This window comes from Dendropsophus ebraccatus, chromosome 2 (genome assembly GCF_027789765.1).
Source record: "Dendropsophus ebraccatus isolate aDenEbr1 chromosome 2, aDenEbr1.pat, whole genome shotgun sequence".
Lineage (NCBI taxonomy): Eukaryota > Metazoa > Chordata > Amphibia > Anura > Hylidae > Dendropsophus > Dendropsophus ebraccatus.
The window spans coordinates 183,634,778-183,639,804 of record NC_091455.1 but is presented as its reverse complement, the minus strand read 5'-3'; positions in this window follow the sequence as shown (position 1 = coordinate 183,639,804).

Genomic DNA, 5,027 nt, shown 5'->3' with positions numbered 1-5,027 from the left:
ATCATAAGATAAAGGAAAACGATGATAAACCTGACCGTTTGCTTGTTGCCTATACGTTTCCTTATACCAGCATAAATAATAGGCAATAATAGGCAAACAAAAGCTTTTATTAGACACATGTTCACTTCATCCCAGTGACTCTTCACTGAAGACATCTGTTCTTACAGATCAATACAATGCTTATATGTTGTTGTCTGTCATGGTCTCCAGTTACACAAAGAATAATGAAGCATTATGACAGGTAGATGCCAGCAGGTGGATTTAGAGAATGTCCTGGTCACTTGGTAGACACGATATAAGATGTCAGCCTCCTAGATGTGCAGCAATGTGGAAGGACAGATGGTTAATACCTCAAAACTTTTGTCAGTTCACACAAGAAAAAACCTCGAAGAGCATGTTTGGAGCTGGAACCCCCAGTACCGTCTTCCTCCTTGATGTATGACCGTAATAAGTGGAGTGGTGAAGGAGCAGGCAGCCTGCCGTCCTATTCAGTGCCTATGGGTGATGTAAAGAGCCAAGGGCTGTTCTCAGCTGTCTCCCTTAGGGTACTAATACACTGAACGATAATCGGCCGATTATCGTTCCGTATGATAACAATCATCAGCTGGACCTATAATTGTCGGGTACCGACCGCGCATTGCTACGTGTAATAGCCGTGCGTGGCCAGCAGCTGACGATTTGCAACTGCAGCTTCAGAGCGGCCTGTCTTAGCTGACAGAGCGCTCAGCCAATCACTGTCTGGGACCGTGTCAGCTCAAACAGGCCGCTCTGAAGCTACAGCGCGCGGACCGCAAGAGGAGCCCTGTACCATGGATAGGTAATGTATGCAGTTTAAGCAATGGCTGCAAGGACATCGATAACGATGTCCATGCAGCCCTTGTTAAACGATTATCGGGCCGTGTAATAGGCCCAGTAATCGAGCGCCAATGTAGCAGATCGGCACTCGTTTACTGTTATTATCGGCCCCCATCGGGCCATGTAATAGTACCCTTAGTCTTGTAAACCTGAATATAGTGGCACAAAACATGATTGACCACAGCGCCATTCAATATTCTCTTCACTGTGGACATGTAGGGGGACATTTATCAACACGTGTCCCTGGCGTATGCCACTGAAAAGGGGCAGATTCACCCTGTTATGTGGCATATGCCAGCCATATTCCCCGCTTGCCTAATGGTTGGAAAGGGAGAGGGGAGCGGCAAGGTGGGGAGGAGATGTGGCCTCCTCTCGCACTTGATTTATCATGGTTTACGCCCGTTTGCTGGAGTAAATTATGATACAAATCTACACCTGCTCCTGAGCGCAAAGCCGACTTTACTAAGAGGCATGGACTGGGGTCTCCTTTCCCCTGTTCTGAGCTGCTGCTTTCTGAAGACACAAAAATCTGTATCAGATTTTCTCTCTGTCTCCCACTTCTCCCCCCTCCTTTCCAAGATGGATGATGTAAACAAGTCCCTGGCAGCTTTTATATGCAACTTTGTAGCTTCTTTGTAATGCAGGGATGGTTAATCTGCTGGCAAGTTGCTGATGAACTTACTGTGATTGTCTCTCCCAGCATTACGAAGTTGCTACAAAGTTGTACATAGTTTACAGAGCCATCACAGAAGGGAAGAGCGAGGAGGGTGGGATGAAGTGAACAGCTCAGATACAGTTTTCAAAGTCTTCAGCAGAAACCAGCAGCTCAAAACTAGGGGGAGGAGATAGAAAATGTAAAGACATGTATGGAATGAATTGTTAGTCCCCAGGAGGGGGGATAATTAAACATATTATTTTATCTAACCGGATAATCCCTTTAATATTATTTGGCCAGGCTGAAACTGCTAAATTCCAGGATTAATTTATAATATAGACTGTAGTAAAATTAGAAAAATATTACCAAAATATTAGGACTTTATTCACACAATTGGTCATGTTCTAATGTCACAATCCCTATAAATTCTTGCCAACAGCTTTCCAAGCCTTGGATCATTGGTTCCTTGTAACGCGGCATAGTAAAGGGCTAAAAAATAACAAGTGGATACTGAGTTTTATCATCGGACCATTAGGAATAGGAGAACAGAAGAAACTGATAGAAATGTAATCCGGCTTCCTTTCTGTCAAATTGTATTAGTGAGCAAACATCAATGATCTCTGAAAACAAGTGTGAACATAACCTTGCTTGCTTCTGCTATTTGCCAAGGGAAATACCTATGGGACCATTCAAGCGATTGGAAAACAAGCTCATTTTCACTCACCAAGAAAAATATCTTAGTTTGCTATTTTTTTTCACTGAAGCTCAATAGGTGAATCCACTTGGAATCTGCGGTTAATAGATAAATAAAATAAATAAAAACTGAAGGGATATTAGGACAGGAATCTGCAATGCTACAAATAAAGAGTAAGGATTGAAATGCGTTGTATACTGTATTGCAACATATTATGTCTGTTGCTTTTAGCAGGGATAGGACATATGGTTTACGATCCAGCACTCCAGGATGTGTAGGCATTATATAACGTAACTTTTATTCCATGTGTGTGGAGAAAATCATAAAAACAACGCGTTTTGCGCCATGGCTCACACACAGTTCCCATAGGTGAATACAATTGGAATCTGAAGTTTATAGATATTAAAAAAAATCTGAAAGGATATTAGGACAGGAATCTGCAATGCTACAAATAAAGAATAAGGATTGAAACGCGTTGTATACTGTATTGCAACATATTATGTCTGTTGCTTATAGCAGGAATAGGGCATATAGCATACGATCCAACACTTCACAGCGTGTAAGCTTTATAAAACATAACTTATATTCCATGCGTGTGGATAAAATTATAAAACCAACATGTTTCGCACCATGGTGTGAAACGCGTTGGTTTTATGATTTTATCCACCCGAATAGAATAAAAGTTTTGTTTTATAAAGCTTACACGCTCTGAAGTGTTGGATCGTATGCTATATGTTCTATCCTTCCTTGTGAGAACAGCCTCTGGCTACCGCTTGGATCCGTGCAGCCCCCGTGTAGAGCCGTATCACCTTCTTCCATTTGCATTGTACTGTTACTTGTAGCAGTTTGCCATTGTTCTCCAGTTTTTGTTGTGATTCTGTTGTGTAGCGACATTATTGCTCTAACCCTGCAGCAACTTATGTATGTTCCAATGATATCCGATAGAAAAACTCTGGCTCTACGTTGTATTATGTGTATTATGAAATCTACTAGTTACATTGTTTCTATGGCATTGTAGCACAAGCCCAATCATTTGCTGTTATGTAACATGACATCCAGTAGAACCTTTGTTGTTTAAACAGCGCAGGAATTATTTTTTTTTTTCGGCCTTCCCAAACCGTAATCAGATGAGATAAAATAGAAACTATAAAAGAGGAGGGGGAAAAAACACGTTTATTATATGGCCTGTTGAATTGTCCTGTTTTTTTCTTTCACCTTTTAAAAATAGTACTCTTTATAACAGGAAGGATTTTAATCTGAATTTTAGTTTTATTCAGCTGTTTTTTACCACATCAGTTGGCGTTTATTTATTTCAATTTCAGCATTTTTTTATAAGTAAACCAGCTGCCTGAACACATTTGAAAAACAATACAAAATTCACGACAGCACTTTAAGGCCTTGTCCACACATCAGTATTTCTTTTCAGACCTCAGAGACCAGAACTAGTGTTAAGAGAAACAGATCACTGATCTCAGGGAGACCAGCCAAAGATTGGAGCAATGCACCTAGGATTTCACTGTATTTAGCGCTTTAACCAGCAGCCGACAGTGTTATCTTTGGCTGGTCTCCCTGAGATGAGTGATCTGTTTCTCGTATGGCTCTACTAGGCATTGCTGCCACCTAGTCATAATCCTGCTCCACACTGATGAGGGGCAACACCCCAAAACAGCTGTCTGTGGATGGATACCTGGTCTTGGTTTTTCCCTTGTCATTACATTGACTTAAAGGGCCACTTAATATGGTAGTTTTGGTGGTTTCCCTACAGGAGCCACCCCCTGGCTGGCTCCTTCCCGGAGGGATATCTGGCTAGTCCTGTGTTGCAAGACTTTTAAATGAGGCGCAACGGGCAGTTTTTTGCACATTCATATTGTTAGGGCCACGGCGGCGTCCCGTGCTCCGGACCGCCGCCGCACCCTCTCTCCCACTTCTGCAGCAGCCGGTGTCCATATGCAGGGACCCGGCGCTGCTGTTGCTTCGGCCCCGGGGGGTGTCTCCCCTCACTGCGCTTCTGCCCGTCGCTGTACCGGCCGGCGCGCGCGTCCCCGCCTCCTAGGGCGCGCGCGCCGGCTGTCTCAGATTTAAAGGGGCAGTGCGCTCCTAATTGGCTTGTATGTTAATCACTCCCCTATAAGTTCCAGCCCTGCCCCCTTCCAGGTGTTGGAGCCTCTACATGCTTCCCATAGCGTTTGGCCCAGCTCCCTGTTGTTCCTGATTCCTGTCTGCTACCTGGTCCCTAGTCCTTGTTCCTGATTCCTGTCCACTACCTGGTCCCTAGTCCTTGTTCCTGGTTCCTGCTCCTCTGTTACACTATTGCTCCTGTGTTCAGCCTGTCACCTGCGGTTACGCCTACAGACCTCTGCCAGCACCATCTCCTGCCTACTGCTCCTGCCACACCTCACCTGCCGTCACTAGCAACCAAGCCAGGGGTAGCGACCTGGGGGTCGCCTGCCGCAGCAAGCCTTGCGGCGGGCTCTGGTGAGGTTAGTGCCATCGCTAGTGACGGTCCAGTGGATCCACTACTCCAGGCGTTACAGTAGGCTCCAACCATGGATCCCGGCGAGGTGCCTGATATCCGTGAAGTAGCCCGAGTGGTCGCCCTACAGGCTCAACAGATCCAGCAACAGTCACAGCTGATCCAACAACTGACCGCAGCCGTACAGCAGCATACCACAGCTCAGCATTCATCACCTCCTGCAGCCTCTTCAAAACTACGACTGGCTCTCCCAAGTAAATATGGAGGTGACCCCAAGTTGTGCAGAGGATTCCTGACCCAATGCACTATGCATATTGAACTTCTAAGCAGTCAGTTTGCCACCGAGCGCT